Raw genomic sequence first — 18,713 nt, forward strand, 5'->3', positions numbered from 1 at the left:
TCAGTGGGGATTTGGGTTGTTTTATCATTTAATTTCAATACAAAAAAATTAATTCAGAAACACATTTGTTACCAGGATAGAATATAAATATATATGTGAGAGATCCTCAAAATATACATACAAAATGCAAATAAACCTAACACGCCCATGTCAACTACAAGTATTTAGTCCAGATAATTGTCCGCCAACTACAAGTGATTTATTCAACAAGTTAATTCATATGTCCGCCCCCCACCCCCCCACTCCCAGCAAGAATTCCGCTTTTGCCATAGTCCACAGTTTTCAGGACTCGAGGCTGCATTTTATGGTGCAGATTAGGGAACAAGCAAAGAAACAGATATTTGTAAGGCCAGAAATACTAGGAATTTTTAAAGACTGATCCACGAAACAGGAGGCTAAGATTAGGAACTGTGTCAATGCCTGCGGCAAAACTATTTCTTACGGCCCTGAAGATGCTCTTCCTGTTTGGAGAAATACATCAAAATCAATTTTCCATAGCAAAAGATGTAATAATAGCCTCAAAGCGGACATGACCGGGCAACTAAACCCGGATTTGCTAAAACAGGAAACACATTGTTATGTCATCTAGCCCCTCCCACAGCAGAGCATGTGTTCTTTTTTTAAACTCTGCAACCAGTAGAATGTTGCCGATCAGTCTACTCCCTCTGATTTGCATACCTGAGCCACTGGCATGTGGTAGGGCGATTCAGCTTAGGAAAACAGGCTATATTTCTTTGAAAGCTGACTGGCTGGTACTTTGGGCCCAATTCAGGCCCATTCGGAACTGGCCAAACTCGGACATATCCCCTCACATGTTACCGAGGGGATGCGGGCGGCTCTGGCTGCAGGGGCCATTTGTTGGGGAAGCACTTACCCGCTGGTTATGCAGTGAATATTCGCATCAAGCCCTTTACCGCCTTCCACTTTATCTCTCCTCACAACGAAGTAAAAAATATCAACCAACCAGCTGATGTCATTTTTCAAACCCAGCCAGTAACACAGTAGTTAGGATCTGGTTTGATCTCTCTTCAATGCTTTAGTACGTAGACCCCAGGATCTTACACCAGAGGTTACCCAACTTCTGTGGCAACAGACAACAAAATGGATAGAAAAGTGATTGGCAAATGTAGAACCATGATCCGTACACCCAACAGTTCATACAAGGACTTAGGAACAAGTTCCAGAAAATATGAAAATGTTCCAGCTGTCTTCTACAGGAGACGGCGAAGATGGGTAGGATCAAGAAGAGACAAGCAGGGCATGTTGCCGATAAGGAAGTTTCAGGCAGATGCCACAAGCTGGTACATGGATGGCACAGTGCTCCGGGCCATATTAGTAAAGGGTGTACTCGGAATACAGAATTAGGGACTGGGTTTTGCAAAATTCCAGGGTAGGACACCTTCAATGGGATTCTGCAGAAACACCACAGACAAGCACAATTACCCCTGTGATTAATTATGAAGACTTAAAGGTTTGGGAGTGGCACAGAGTGTTATCTAAAGAATGCCTGGTATCTACCTGCAAGGTGTCCACAATTTATTTATTTATTAACAGTTCTTACATACATATTCTGCAGCGCTTTGTGGAGCGTACAATCTATATTCCCTACCACATGTACACGCACACAGACATTCTAGGGTTCATTTTGTTTGGAGCCAATTAACCTACCAGTATATTTTTGGATTGTGGAAGGAAACCGGAGTACCCGGAGGAAACCCACGCAAGCACAGGGAGAATATACAAACTCCACACAGATAGGGCCATGGTGGGGATTGAACCCATGACCTCAGTGCTGTGAGGCAGTAATGCTAACCATTACACCGTCCATACAATTCAGCACATGTGGCTTAACACACAAGTGGAACTACAAGTCACAGGACGGAATGGCCGCTCGCAACTCTACAGTCGCATGCAATGTGGATAATCCAAAGATGCGCTTCAAATGGTTCAAATAGTTTGTCACATGGGAGAGGTTGAAACAAAAATCGGTCGTGATTTAACACGTACCCTAACGGCGCAAGTAAAAATTACTGTAGGAGAGAAAAAAAAAAAAAAAAAAAAACTAACCACTGCATTTATACAGTTTAAAGAGTGATGTTTCTGCTCTGGGATATCTGGCTTCTGATCTTTGGGGTGCCGCACATAGATATTGCATTAGGGACTTATTCAAATATTTGCATATATATATGTAACCAAGATCTTTCATTTCTATTATCATGTAGTAAATCTGGTTACGGATATCAAAAGAACTTACCAGCAGAAGGAACCCAACACCATAAAAGATAACGGGAGTTCTGTGATATTCTTTTCAGATTTGATTTTAATGCTATGAGTTTTCACCACCCGCTGTTATTCTCACAGACGTGGTTTATGTTATCCCAAAACATTCCAACCCTTGGTGTGAGGTGGTCATATACAAAAGGAATAAGCCGTATATTCCACACATGGACGCTTCCAGTGCTGGGGTTGCGCCAATAAAAACCAACCGCATAACTACACAGCTATAGGACTAAAGAAAGATAAAAGATAACAAAAAATAAATAAAAATAAAGTAGTACATGCTAATAAAACACATAACACATAATCACACACAAAAGACCTGTTTTGGGCATTATCGACTTTGCCGCACCATGGACCTTTTTAAAAAGTGAAACTTAATCTGCAATTTCTAGCAATTCTCTTGGGGCTCATTTATCAACGAATGATAAAGCTCATTGGGAATGATTAAGCTTATCCCGTATGATAAATGGTGATCCAGCCAATCAGCTCTCAACTGTCCTATTTCAAACACATGACTGGTGCGGATTTGCTGGAGCAACAGTTATCACTCACAACTGCTTCTTCTTACTTCCCTTGTCACATGTGGGTCTAGTACTGTGCAATGTACCTACTACAGATGTAACTGCCCCACCCACTTTGTAAGACCCCCTTTATAGTGCATGTAGGTTGTTATTGCTATAGATGGGGGGGGGGGGGGGGGGGGGGCAGTTTTGCTGTTCAGGAATGCTAAAAATGTGACAAGGCATGCTGGGATGTGTAGTTCAGAAGTTTAAGTGCCACCAGTTGCCTAATTTAGAGGATCGATAATACAAGTTATACGTTTCGGGACTATACTCGCTGTCGGGTGCTGCTGTAGCCTTCAATCTGCGCTAACCTGATTAGTTTTGTTTGCAAATGGGCAAAACCATGCTGCACTGCAGGTGAGGCAGATGTAACATGTGCAGAGAGTTAGATTTGGGTCGGTTATTTAGTTTCTGTGCAGGGTAAATACTGGCTGCTTTGTTCTTACACTGCAGTTTATATTTCAGTTTGAACACACCCCACCCGAATCTATCTCTCTGCACATGTTACATCTGCCCCACCTGCAGTGCACATGGTTTTGCCTATTTGCAAACAAAAGGTGCCCTGCCATCAGGCCTGAATTAGGCCCAAGATTCCTTGACACATTTCCCCCATCTGCCTCTAGTGCAGATGCTAGAACTGTTCTCTGTGATGACTGAATTCATCGCTCTCCTAAATCATTCCAGTAATGTGTGTTCCTTACATCATTACTCAGTACAGCCAACACGTTCTACACACCCGGACCTGCCTCCTCCTTCCCCCTTCATCTCAGCCACTCAGATTAACGTTCTAGGAGGTGTGTGTCGCCCCACCCCAGTGCCAGTAACACCTAGCAACTGTCTCAGCTGTTAACCCCATCACTTCTTACAGGACACTTGAAAAGCAAGGCATATAGAAAGCACTGCAGGGACTCGTATTTGTTAGGCTTCAGCAAAATAAGACTGTACTGTATACCCACAGGATGGTAACTCACGTGGGTACGGGCAGAAATAGAGAGACGGGCACACCAAGGTTACGGGATAGGCGATTAACGCTAGGGACAATTGGACAGTTAAGGCCTTGAGAGCCCCCCAGCAGCTCCCTGGGAGGCTCGCTTACGATTTGACACTTGATGTGCCATTTTGACATGCAATAAAATCTCAGCGCCCCAGGCAGCTGCAGCAGTGGGCGGTCATTTAATGGGAGTGTGAAGAACAGTGCCTCATTCACCGTAGCACTGAGTAAATTGAGGTATTCAATCTCCCGCAGCCATTCCCAACCGGGGAGATGACTGCAGGGCCCTATTCAATGCTGTCTTCCCCGACAGCATTGAACAGGGGATCTCGGCAGAACGAGCACGACTTCACAAGCAGTCAGGCTCGTTCTGCCGAGAACGGCCGGAAAATTGACGAGCACCCGGCCGCAGCTAACAGCAACGCCCCCTTCTCGACCCGCGCCAGGCGGGACATTGAATCCCGCATGCAAATTCTCAGTAGAGGAGACGAGAGCGGGACAGGGTCACGGCTGATGAGCCAGCCCGACAGTTGTGACCCAAAATTGAATACCCCCCTAAGTCTCTGGCTACGCGCCTCTTGCGATGAGTGGTAACCAGTGTAAATCATTCGATGGCGATTGATTTGTGATGGGATTTGGGCATCTTCGATTGGCTGTGAATTCTTGACCAGACGTATACATCTATTCGCTAGGCGGGATTTTACAATACCTGTTCACTGGCCGCTGCACAATCGCACAGCAGTGATCTGGTTTGAATTAGGCCCAGTGTGGGGATAGGCTGCAGTTTCATTGCAGGGAAATGTATGAGCTTAAGACCATCCCCCCATTACATACTAATAGCCTTGTAAGACATTGTTATTAACCTTGCACCCTGTGTGATACATAAAGCGTGGCTCAGGTCACTGCTGTGACCGCATACACCAATAACGTCTGTATGTGGGATATGTATGCTGTATATGGGCATCAATATGTTTATTTTAGGTTCTTTATTTATTTTTTATGCAGTGCCTACATATAACATAGCGCGTTGTAATTCAAAGCAATCCCAGCAACCACTGGAGCTTACAATCTATATTGCCGCGCAGAAGCTAATGAACGCTCGGGTATGTCTTTGCATTGGGAAGGGAAAGCATAGCACATGGAGGATACCCATGCAATAACCTGACCAATGTGGAACCCCATTGCTGCAAGGCAGATACCCAACCCCTGTGCCCCCACGCTTCCCATTATACTTCATGAAGTTAGAGAATGTAAAGAGTAGTATTAATAAAACGTGGCACCAATAAGAATGTAATTTATATTTTACCTAATTCTACCTTTCTCCATATATACCTTGCACTCCTCCAGGCTCCTCCTCTTTGTTTGTGCCACACCTCCTACTTACAGTAACACCCTCTATTACTATTGCCATGGCAACGATACAGACTATATGGCAATGACACATCAAAAGCATCACACAATGCTGTGTCACTGCTGATATATTCTCCTCTCCCTTGTCTGCGATGTCAACGCGAGCATTACCGTGTCGTGTGACTTAACTATGCATTGTACCATTCTCAGTCTGGTACATATTAATTGTCCCAGGAACCACCAGAGCATACACTCTAAACCAGCGGTGACCAGACTGGTCCCTGATATCTGCTAACAGCTTTCCAGGCCCCCTGTAGAATGTGTCGGTTAGGAATGAATGCCCCACGTTTGAACATGTGACAGTAATGACTGCACCTGTGCACCAGCTTTGTGGTCTGGGAAACGGCACTGAAGGTAGATCCCGAGGGCCGGTTTGGTCTTAACAATCATTATTTGGTTACCATTAAGAAATGATTTCTAAAACCCATCTAAATACAACGAAATTAGCACAAAAACAACACCCAATAATGTACAGTACGCAGGTGAAAGCAATTTATGGCACAGTTAAGAAAGCACCTATCAGATTAAAGGTCAAGCTGCAATCCACTAGGGCTGGAAACCACTATCATCATCGTCAATCGGTATTTCCATGAGTCCTTAGTACCCAAAAGTGACTTGACTGAGGACAAGCATGTCTGCATCTCCGTGCGAGTTTGCCTCCATTTACCCAAACGTGTTCCCTGGCATGCATCAGATTGCCATTCACAGGTGACCTTACACCAGTGGTTCCCAACAGTTCACATTATTCAGGTCTCCCAGCAGGTGCACAGGTGCACTCATAAATCACCTACACATTTTAAAAGAGGTGGGGATAATTATTTAACTTGCGGTTCTGTGTGAAGGCCTGGAAAACGAGAACTGTTGGGGGTACTTGAGGACCACTGCCTTAGATCACCACAAGCGGTATTCTGCAATTATGATGTTCTAGGTGGTATGCTTTATTGGACTGGGGCATGAAAGGCCACCCGAGAAAAGCAGTAGTATGGGCCCAAGATTAAGGGATGTGACCAGCAACCACAAAAGAGCTTGGACAACCAGCAACACAAGATCATCCATGGCCAAGCTCCAGCAGACCACTTGGAAGAGTAACCATGTATAATTTTAGTGCACAATCTGGAACCTGACCCCCTAGAGGGGTGGACCTACTGGCACCGGGGATTTCCCTATACACACCTGTGGGCACCTCTTACCCTGATGGGAGGCCACTTCCCCTTTTAAAAGTTCTCCAAATACTAAATTGGATCAATGAGCTTTTGGGAAGCACAGTAACGAATGATTGCAACGCGAGAGATTCTCCTACACACGGCAGACCGCCCAGATCCATCTAATAAGGGAGATCAGCAGGTACTCTGCGGCAGATAAGGGAGATGGATCAGCAGGTACTCAGCGGCAAAGCAAACAATAACTACAATGTCAAACAGACCAAGCTTTTTCCAAGGTATGGAAGAATTTACACATACAGTACTTGTGTATGTTAGTCTTTTGGTAAAGCAACCTATATCCGAAGATTCGTCGCTCTATAATCAGGATTTGCTATAGGAAACGTAGTAAAAACATATTGAAACTGTATATTACCGAAAAAAAAAACGTTCCTTATACGCACACACAAAGAAAACGAATCAAAAGAATAGTCTAGTATCCCACAATGAGGAGCCTTGTACCGGTTTGTCCTGATGTATACCTATAACTGTGGCTTCCTGCTGCCTCCATTACCCCAATCACGTCATGACATTGCCCCTGTCACATGCATCCCTGACCACAGTAACACATCACTCATCTGCTGATATACTCTGTACTGCTGGGGGGGGGGGGGGGGGGGAGGGGGGGGCTGCTCCTCCTTCCACTATATCAGTGGTTCCCAACCCTGGTCTTCAAGTAACCTCAGCAGTGCACTGTTTCCAGTTATGGTCCTTCTAGCACAGTGTGGTTTGTAATTCAGCACTGATTTACAGACCAGACATGTGCTAGAAACACAGCAGCAGAGAACTGCGTAGGATGCAAGACTGAGCACTATACATAGACTACTGGGGCTGGCGTTACATTACTTTGATGTCCAACTAAGTGGCCCTGTGAGGCAGGGAAAACTTATGTGCGAATCTCAGCCACTGCAAAGTTCAGATTGACCCCTAAGTCACAAGTCTGGATAAGGAGGCAAAAGTAAGACTCTATGGAATGATACGCATCGGTGCTATACGGACCTGTTATAAATGATCTATGGATCTCCTGCATTGTGGAGCCCAGGACCGGAGTTGTCGCTGCCCGTGTTGCTACACATGCGGGAAGTCTGTAATCGATTGCACAGTGCAAGACATAATGCCTTTCCTAGTTTTAGCGGCTAAATTAGTTTTTTTTAGTGTTTGAGGAGGCAAAAGACAGAATTCTAATGCTCCTGATATATCATCATGTTTATCCCTTTGAGTGCCAACACCTGTGAGAGATGTGCAAAATATCTGCTACCATTGCCAGCGTCACCCAAATTTGTAATATAAATTCAAATACAGAAAGGTTCAAATAAAGAAATGTGTGTAAAAAAAAAAAAAGGATCATATATATGTCTAGTGTCCGTGAGTCTCGGAAACACTCCCATCTGCTAACACAGAGTGAAACTATGGGTGAAATGTAATAAAATGAGAGATTCAGAAAGTATGAAATTTGGTAAAACATCTCCAGTTTTTTAAAGCAGCAATCATTACACTGCAAAACCAGTTTGATTTTGACGTGTAAATGATTGCCATTTTAAAAAACTGGAGACGTCTTACCAAATCTCTCACTTTCTGAATCTCCCATCCTATTAAATTTCATCCTACATCTTTCTCACACATTCACAAACACAGAAGTTAGCAGACTAGCTTTCGAAGCTTTTGCTGCACGGTGAGCGAGGACACATCTGTACAAAGCAGTGACTGAAAATTCCACCAATCCATTAACCTCCTAAGCCGACGACAGCGGCATGTTACAGCACGTTCACTGCCGCTGCTGGACCTATAATCCCCCTTATAAATCATTACATCACTGCTAAGTAATCCACTCTGTATCCCAAGCAACCTATCACTGTATAAAATGCACAGAACGTGGATAATCCTGGTCAAGCACAAAGGTGACTGGACGACAGATACAATAATAATTATGCACAAGCAAAACCTTACCTGGACATCTGGTGGGGCATTTATTAAAGGGCAGGTTTGTAGAAGTTCTGCTGTAGCCCATAGCAACCGATCTCAGTATAGCTTTTAGATTGTACTCAAATGATAGGTAGAATCTCATTGGTAGCTATAAGAAACAACTCTACTTCAGAAAGTACCAGCCAATCGACTCTGATCTGCCATGGCTGTGGGGTGCATGTACCAAGCCTGGGAGAGTGCTAAATCCTCCACTTTATCTCTCTCCAAGACTTCGTATATCTGCCCCAATATCATTAGATGATCGCTTTTCACATCCACTGTCAGCAGAAATATGTTAAAAGATTAATTTTCTTACTTTCCGAATGGAACCGTCCCCCAGGATGTGACAGCACCTTGCTCCAAGCGGCACTGGATGCAGTGTGAGCAGAGGAAAGCTCTGCAGATACCGTGTCATTCCCGGACACACCTCTTGCATGTATACACAATGAGCACATGCCAGCAACATAGTAGATTACTACAAGCAAAAGGTAAGCAATGCGCACTGGCGGGCCACAAAGCGAGCGTCACAGCATCCACAAATCGTAACATGCCATCTCGCTATTCCACCTCCAGGTCACTTTCAGTTACACCCTCATGCAGCTCTCACTTACCATCTTGTATTCGGTCTCTGCCTTTCGTGTTACTGTGTAAATATTATACAGGCGCGTGGTGTTTTGTGAAATGAGAGCTGCAGCGTATCCCGGGGCGATGAGAGTGAGACTCGGCTGAATAACAATGACACCGCTGAAAAGCACAGAAAGAAGACGGAAGGATAAAGCGTTGTATATAGTCCAGGTGGAAGGACGGAATGTATCGGGGTGCGGTGGACAGGTTGACCAAAAATAGTTACACCACTATTGTTCTATAGGTTGACATGAAAAATGTCGACACGAGTTTAAAAAAAAAGTTCCCGAAACAGGTGTTTTTTCATTCTTTACTATCCAAGTGGACAGAGGGAGAACATAATAGAGAGCCGAGCATCGCAAGGCCCCATGCCCAAACCATGCGCAGGGACGCGGTACACGTGTGCCCATGTTGACGTATGACACCAAAAACTAATGTCGACATTTTCCATGAAGACCAATTGCTTGTGTCGACCTGTCATGTTGACATTTTTATTGGTCGACCCAATTACTGGTCAACCTTTTATAGTCGACCCTATGATGCCATTCCATCTGTGTGCGGAGAACAATTAAGTCATTTATATAGAACTTCAATTAAGGCTAAGGAAGTGTTACAATACACAGTAGTAATAATACACTTAGAGGTCACCGTCTGCATAAAAAGTCCAGGCAGACAGAACGTCCTTGGTATGAGAACCGCTCACTTAATTAGAACCCTCAAGGTCACTTGTGCAGCACTGGTCTGCAATGTTGCCTTGTGACGACCGGAAGCAAAATACGTTGGTACCGCTGAATTCAGACAAGTATGATGCTAATGGAGCAAGGAAACCTTTGCAAAAAAAAAAAACCAGCTTCTTAAGAAGTAAAGCATGTAACTTTACCGTTTCTCCCTGCACAATGCCATATTTCTATAAAATGTCTCTCCCATGCACGATGGAATCGGATTACTGAGTCTTTGTCCGAGATTTGACTTTGCCTATGCATCATATTAGTAGTCCGAAGTCTCCTGCGTCTCCGTCATGCGTTAGCCCGTAATGGCCAGAGAAAGCTTCAATAGGATTTTCATAGGAATATAATGGGCGTCTATTAATGTAATTTTGGGCAGCGTGGATGGTGTAATGGTTAGCATTGCTGCCTCATAGCAATGAAGACATTGTTTCGATATCCATCATGTATCTGTGTGGAGTTTGTAGATTCTCTCCGTGCTTGCTGGGGCTTCCACCAGGTATGTTGGTTTTGCCCCACAACTGATGTGAACGGCCAAATACACTGTGCAGAATATGTGTGCGCTATATGACACAATTGAATACAACCACTTCTCTTTTTGTTCTTCAGTGCAACATAATGGAAAGTTTGGGATACAGACCAGAGTGTGCTAGAAGCATCAACGCAGAGAGCGATATACCCAGGCAGAAAGAGATACTGCACGGATTGTGACAAGTGCTAGAAGGGTTTTTTCCTGTATGTTTCTTCCAATAATGCCATAGTTAAATGCTTTGACCAGAACATGATCTCATGCAATGTATAGCACTGCTAGGAACAATGGGGCCCAGTATGTGCAAACCCCAGCAGCATACGGCTTTGCCAAGCTACACATTCGCCAGGCCGTTTGCTGTGGGGAGGGAGGGCTGTGGGTGGATACCAGGCCGGAGAAGGGGAACACTCAGTGGTTAATGGGCGCCCCCTCTTTGACGGACACCCACGGAAATAAAAGTCAGTTTAGGCTGAATTATTTCCGATGGGGAGAGAAATCATTCGATAATCAGTGACCATCAAATGATTTCTCTCCCCTACGGCTGCATGCGGGGGGATATCGTTGCGTACACATCCCATACATGGTACAGAGGGGATTCGGCAGCCGAGAAGGCGGGCTAAGCAGCGAGTGACCCCTGCTTAGCATGCGGTAATGAATCAGGCACAATATCTATATTTAACATTATTTATGGATTACAACAAGCTTACTTTTCATTTTTTTAGATTCCACTTCACTCGCAACTTACCAAACTAGTTGTAGGAACTGAAATAACAGCGAAACACCTGTCAGGTGCATTTACTGTATTACCCATTCTGAATGGTCATTGTCTAAATAAATCGGTTAATGAAGACAATGTTCAGGAAGTGGGAGAAAAAAAAAAAACCCTCTTTTGTTTAAAGCAACAATGGTCGTAAACGGGCAATCCTGAATAACCTGCCTGCGTAGCACAATCCCCTGCACGTTGTGACGTAGAGGGAAATATTTAAGATCACCACGATGGAAAGAAGTCGGACGGTTTCCCAGTAACCATAACGTTGCTTTAAATTATTTAAACAGATAAAAATATCCCAGTCCCTGCAGCTGCCCTTTAAAAATGGATGAAAAAGGCGGAGAATGAAACCAAACTTAAAAAGGGTCTTTAATTTACCAGCTAGGCAGGAGAAGCGCTTACACACGCTACAATGCTGTTACCCCTACCTGCCAATTACAGTGTAAAACTGTAGCCTAAAACTGGCACTACACCAAACCGCGCTGCCCCGGCTCCACCGCAATACAGAGGTCTATGTGTTTCTGTGTACAGTATCTGCTAGACTTCATTCCCGGAATCAGCGAGTTCCAGTTTGACGAGGCGGCGTTTAACTACTCGCTAAGCAGTGAAAGAACGCTGCTTAGCAAGCCAACGTGAATTAGGCCCTGTATGTAAAGCTAATCCACACCTGCCTGCTCTCCAGATGTTGTGAAACTACAAATCCCATAATGCCTTGCCACCGTTTTAGCATTAACTTATAGCAAACATGTGGCCAGGCATGCTGGGACTTGTAGTTTCTCAAAAGCTGAAGAGCCACAGATTGGCCAAACTTGTCCCGGTGTATGCTGCGTGAAATGACTGCAATACCAGATATTGATCTAATCTATATTATCAGTATCAGGTACATCTGAAAAGTGCTATTAAAAACTTGGCCACTATGGTCATTGCCCAGCTGGAATGAATTAGGCCGCTCGGCCCCAGGCTGAACATGCACGTCTAAACGGAACGATGACCTTTCACCTGGCCCCTGGATATATCGCATGCAGTCTTTTTGCAATCACCGCTCACGGGGAGGCTGTCTGAGTTGGAGGCCGGATGTGTAGGGAGCCCGATCGCCGATTCGCACGGTACCGTACATTGTGTAGGATCTAATGTCAAACCTATGCGATTTGCCCACTTTTCATCCAATTTATCGGCCCCATCCGTTGGAATCGGGTGACAACTAGCCAAATTGCACCAGTGTATTATCCAGGTTTAGAGGCTATTATTTCAATGTGGGACTAAATTTGGGGTATGGATTATTATTTAACATGAAAAACTCAATGCGACCTTTTGACAGTAGAGCTTCCCATTGTTGACTTAATGCTTGTGTTGACATTAGCCATGTCGGCCAATTTCAGGCATCGACATTCAGTGGTCGACCCAACGCATTGCCTACCCTCCTGGAATGGCCCGGAAATCGGGTCCCCCTGCCAGCTCACAGGAAAGGTGGTCAAGCCTCCCGGAATTCTGCCCGTCTCCCGTGATCCCTTCCTCAGCAGGGGGTCCATGGGACCAAATGACGCGAATCGTGTCATTGTAGCCCCGCCCACTTGATAAAAAGGCTCAACGCGTTTCCCTGGGCCAAAGCACCCAGCTTCTTCAGGAGCAAGATATCTTGCTCCTGAAGAAGCTGGGTGCTTTGGCCCAGGGAAACGCGTTGAGCCTTTTTATCAAGTGGACCATTCTACCTCCAGCACATTGCTACAATTTGAGTTCATCCACACCAACCAAGACATCTTCTTGTGCATTGCACCACCCCATCCGGACTCATTATCCGAGGCAGACACGGAAATCATTCCATCCTCCAGGTTCTACCATCTTTTCCATCAGAGACACCTAATTTTCCATCTGGACTCTGTTTTGGGATCGCCATTGGCCACCTGCTTACCTGCTTTTATGGGACTACACCTTCAGATGTCAGTGTGGTAATATGCAAATTATATGCTATACTCATAACCATTCTAAATTGTGCTGAGAATTGAATGTCCACATGTTTACATTTTATACAACATTGTAACCCCCTTTTTTATGAAGTGCAAATTTCATATGCTATTACAGCTTTTTTAAATTTTATTCTTAATAAATTCCATATTGTACAGGATTCCGTTCTGCAAATTTTTGCTTATATATACTCTTTTCAGCCCGCGCGCACATCTCTCTTTTTTTCAATATGGAAAACCCCTGGCAATGCTACAAACTATTATAAAAGAGGGAACTTTTAAGACCTACAGCATGTTAAAAATCGATTTTGATATAGAAAATGTATTGGTACTCTTTACTTAGAAGGGCGCCCACGATTTTGATCGTGGGCATCGTTAGTAAAAAATCTCGGGCATCTCGGGCATTGAATGCACTAAAAAATCGGGTGCGATCAACCGACGAGATGCCCAAGATTTCCCATAGGGAACAATGTTAAATGTCTCAATTGACCCAATTTTCCTGTTCAATGCCTCAATTGACCCGATTTTTCCATAGGAAACAATGTTAAATTGGCCACAGAGGCCAAATAGGCACCCTGAAGTGTATAATGGCCACCCGAATTGTTAACGCAACCCCACGATCAACGTCAACCCGAAGCATGGCGAGCGCAGCGAGCCCGCGAGGGGCGGCGGTACGCGTCCTACGACCTTTTCATACCCCCGCTATCCACGTCGGCGTGGAGTTGAGAATAGAAAGTGTGGCGAGCGCAGCGAGCCACCGAGCCTGAAGCGTGGCGAGCGCAGCGAGCCCCGCGAGGGTACGCGGACAGCTGTGAAGCCCGCGAGGGGACGCGGATACCTGTGAAGGTATCCGCGTGCGCTCGCCACGCTTCAGGCTCGCCACACTTTCTATTCTCAACTCCACGCCGATGTGGATAGTGGGGGTATGAAAAGGTCGTAGGACGCGTACCGCCGCCCCTTGCGGGCTCGCTGCGCTCGCTACGCTTCGGGTTGACGTTGATCGTGGGGTGGCGTTAACAATTCGGGTGGCCATTATTCACTTCAGGGTGCCTATTTGGCCTCTGTGGCCCATTTAACATTGTTTCCTATGGAAAAATCGTGTCAATTGAGGCATTGAACAGGAAAATCGGGTCAATTGAGACATTTAACATTGTTCCCTATGGGAAATCTCGGGCATCTCGTCAGTCGCATCGCACCTGATTTTTTAGTGCATTCAATGCCCGAGATGGCCGAGATGGGCGCCCTTCTAAGTAAAGAGTACCAATGTATTACTCTCCATGTCACATAAGGCTGACGTTACTGAATGGATCGAGAACACTTGTACACATATAAATAGAGGATTCTCACATGGGAGGTAAAACAGAGGGGATTGTTTGAGTGCGGTTCCACTTTTACACAACAGGTAATATACAACATATAGGTTATTGTCAGAAACTGTATGTAGTAATACAGCCACTTCCCCTAACGCCCTTCACATACTGTACATGGGACGGGGAACCCCAGATACACACATTGTCCTTGTGTGGTTATATTTATAGAACATAACCACACCATTGTATTCAACGATACAGGTAGAGCACCAAAAATCCGGTACCATGGGTTCCAGCGGTGTGCCAGATTATCAGTAGTAACATTCTAATTGATTGCTTTATAGCCCCACTGTACATTCCAGGCCTATATACTGTACACTGTAACCTATACCATGGCACTAACTGCAACCCTGCACCATGTATAATAAATCAGGTGTACTTGTCACTGGTGCAGGGAAGTTAAGACATTCATATGCATCACACTAGCCACTATTAAGTATAATCATCAAGGACTGGCTCTGCGAAACTTTGCACAAGTCTTTAGCTCTTTATACACTGGATAGTGTATGGAATAGAGGATTATTAATTAACACTACAATGTCTATATATTATGGGCTATATCAAGCATTTCCAAACTATGACCCTCCAGCTGTTGTGAAACTACAAGCCCCATCATGCCTTGCCACAGTTTTGCTATTAGGGAATGCTAAAACGGTGGCAAGGCATGATGGGACTTGTAGCTCCACAACAGCTGGAGAGCCATCATTTGGACATGCCTGGACTATATAATCCATATATAACTAATATAAATAAATATTCAGGAAAAAGTTAAATATCCCATAATAAATAAACATAATAATTCCAAGCACACATCCTCATCCTCCCACCACATAGTAAGGCACCTGTCTCTTCTTGGCAGCTACTCTCTGGACTGAGGACTCAAGGCCCCCCTATACACTATGCAGCCTTGCATGCGATACCTCTGCGGCTAGGATCTCATACAATACAACGTATGTGGCCCTTTTGCATACGATGTATCATATACAATGCCATTCACTACCCCAGGATAAGATGGAGCCAGCCTTGGCCAGCACGACAGATCTATAGTGCTGGCTGAGACTGACGGGGGGGGTAATTCAGAAGTAAATAACATAAGCTATGACACCTTTCACATGATTTATCGGCCCGACGGGTCGAAATCGTCTGAAAAAAGGGAAATAACGTACTAGTGTATGGGGCCAATTAGATCCACATACAAACATTAAACTTGGTAGTAGTTGCTACCACTTTCTACCTTAAACTATATGTTTCGCCGGCAACAACAGGAATCATATTATATGCTGTTGTGACAGTGGCGGAACTTGTGAGTGGTTGGCCCAGGTGCAAAAATATAATTTAGGCCTCCCACCTCCAGTCCAACATAAGTTCACAATATGCCACACAGCAGTGGGCCCCTTAGTCCTTATGGGCCCCGATGCAATGCACCTGCTGCACCAATGGTAGTTCAGCCTCTGTGTTGTGATTATAGTTTCAGCTGTTGATGGGGGGGTTCCAGGCAACCGTAAACCCCCCCTGCGTACGCCATAGGAAAGTACAGTACTTGTATGATTCATAAGTTTTGTACCCATAGTATAACCTACACATCCTACTAATAAGTGGATACAGAATAATCATAGTAAAGGCAATAATGCAAGTCAGTGCAGCTGTACATACACATGAAGATAAGGACAGTGGAAGAATATAAAATCCCCGGGTATGGGTAAAAACAGGATCAGGACAAAACCCCCGGACCAGACATCAAACTCTGCATTTTGGAGCTTGTAGCGTCCGATCCGGGGGGTGTCCTGTCCGGGGGTTCTGCCTGTGACACCTGTCACCAGGTAGAGGAGGAGGGGTAGACTAAAGTCTCCCTGTATGGTCCGGGCATGTAGCAAAAAACGGACGGTCCGGACCACTCGGAGAGGCTGTAATCTCCCTCCCCATGTCCCTGATGATAACTATCACAGGGACCCACCCGGATAAGACACCCCCCGAACAGGACACCCCCTGGACCGGACCCTATAAGCCAGTGGCGTAAGTTTGTACCAGTTGCCCGGAGGCAAGATTAATATTGGTGCCCCCCTCCCCCTCACACACACACACAACCTTACATTTTACATTATATATTTTCTGAAATGTATGTGCTCTATATATATATTTAGAGAGAGGGGTAGAGAGATAGAAAGAGAGAACACATATTTCAGAACTCCCTTACAAAAGAGATATTGACGGTTTTCATTTAACTGATTTAAACTTGCAGGGGAGGAGAGGTGCCCCCTTGGGAGCAGGAGCCCGGCGGCAGATGACTCCATTGCCTCCCAGAGTTCTGCCTCTGCTATAAGCTCCGGACTGTAGATTTTGATGTCCTGTCCGGCGGTCCGGAGTTTAGTCCGGTCCGGTTTTTACATAGTCCCAAAATCCCCAACCCTATAATACGACCCTGCTGTCACTGCCACGTCAGTACCATAGTATACAGGAATCTGTGGTAATATATAACTAATGCCCAAACTACTGTAGTGTGCCTATATCCAGTCTGTGCCCCCCTCCCTGGCAGTCAGTGGGGCATTATGCCCTGGCACAGCAGCAGCAGCAGCAGCATGCCTCCTATGGGGGAGTCGGCAGTGAGTGACAGGAGATCAGCTGTGAGCCCGAGTGGTCTCAGTACAGTGCAACCCCTACATATTCCTCAGGGTACATACCGGGTATACAGTATAAAGAGCAGCTTCTCTCAGCGGAGCCCGCCAGCAGCTTCACTCACATGCAGCAATAATAATCTCATATAAGAGCACCACAGACAGAACACACACGTGTATTGTCAGAGCGCACTCCCAGACTAGGCTGAGTGAGCGGTGCTAGCGTTTCATGTCTCCAGTGAAGGACCCATTTTGCCCGAGACATTTGAATAAGGTCGGATAGGAATTGTGGTCTCCGGGAACATGGCTTCCGCTCGACGATTGCATCAGCCAGATCTTATTGGAGCAGCTAGTTGCTCACCTCAAACACGCTGGTGCCAGCACTGACACTGAGGTCATTCATCAGATGCCTTTCTGTCGGCACTGTGTCATTCTCATGCAGTTATTAGCTTTTTTACTTTGATTTTCAGGTTTTTTCCCCCCTCTGTCAATGTGTAACTGAGGTTTTTCAGTTTCAGAACAGACCACATTGCAATGAATTCAGTGAAAAGCAGGGTTGCCTGCCAGACCCTCTCCTTCAGGGAGAAAATGTTCTGTTCCTGGTAATGTATGATGATTACCAGCACCTGTGGTGAAACGCCTTTCTTATCAATTACCTAGCTCCCCACAGGTGCTGGCAATCACACATTACCAGGGAAGCCCAGGAACAGAGCATTTTCTCCCGAATGGAGAGGGTCAGGTAGGCAACCATGGTGAAAAGCTGTTAAATAGGTCTGAAAATTGTCAAAAAATGTCTGAGTTCCAACCCAACGCGATCCTCAGAAAGTCAATGACCATCTTTGTATGCAGTCCCTGGGATGTGCAAACAGCCTATGGGCATCTCAATACAAATGAATCCAGGCAGAAGTGACATTTGCCTATACTGCTCTGCTTAGCAAAGCCAGGGGTGAATACACATACCTCCTAATTCTCCCTATTTTGTGGAACAGTCCTGTTTTTGGGGACTGTCCTGCATCCCACCGAGGGCCAGCAGTGACTCGCAATGGGGGCACTCACCCGTCAGTGCAAGGTATAGATGCAGCGCACATGTGCACAGCGTCTATTCAGGGAGGCAGAAGGGACAGCAGGCATGGCTAGCAGCTCACAGAGCGATGGCCATGCCCCCACAGCGGCAAAACTGGGGCATGGCCTTGCAATCATTACTATGAAGCCACGCCCATTTCCCTGTGGCCACATCCTTTCCAGGAGTACGTGGCAGGGACAGGCACTGGTGTCCCGACCCGGCCTGAGAAAAATTGGGAGGTGTATTGCATGTGGTCCCTTTAAATGCGATATATAACATGCAATCTCATCAAGTGCTGATGGAACCTGCTGGATCCGATGTATCTGTAGTGCAGCACTTGCAATCTAGGGGCTTCCGGTCTGATGCACACATCGCATCAGATAGGATCTAAAACACATGCGATTTGACACTTTCACCAGATTCCTCGGCCTGATGCGTTGGAATCAGGTGAAATCGGGTAAAATCCTATAAGTGTATTGCCAGCCTAAGGACGGGATGTATTAACATACATCACATATGGAGCCCATTTATCAAGTAATATTTGCGGTTAAATCGTTAACCGCAAATAATAAGTAGCACTGAGATGTATTAAGGGGGACCGCAGCAGGAATCTCCGATCCCTGCTGTGATCCCCCCCCTGCAGCGCCGCCGGCCG

At 45.5% G+C, this 18,713-nt stretch overlaps 1 protein-coding gene across 1 annotated transcript in view; it reads right to left on the reverse strand.

Annotated features, from left to right (window-relative positions):
* Positions 1–17,214, reverse strand: part of LOC146042294 (sodium-dependent neutral amino acid transporter SLC6A17-like) — a 34,872-nt gene extending 17,658 nt beyond the window's left edge. Inside the window, exon 1 of the mRNA XM_083162238.1 lies at positions 17,062–17,214. The gene's annotated coding sequence lies outside the window, so the exon portion shown is untranslated. The remainder of the gene's footprint in view (positions 1–17,061) is intronic.
* Between the last annotated feature and the right edge of the window lie 1,499 nt (positions 17,215–18,713).

This window comes from Crinia signifera, chromosome 19 (assembly GCF_055691185.1).
Source record: "Crinia signifera chromosome 19, ASM5569118v1, whole genome shotgun sequence".
Taxonomy (NCBI): Eukaryota; Metazoa; Chordata; class Amphibia; order Anura; family Myobatrachidae; genus Crinia; species Crinia signifera.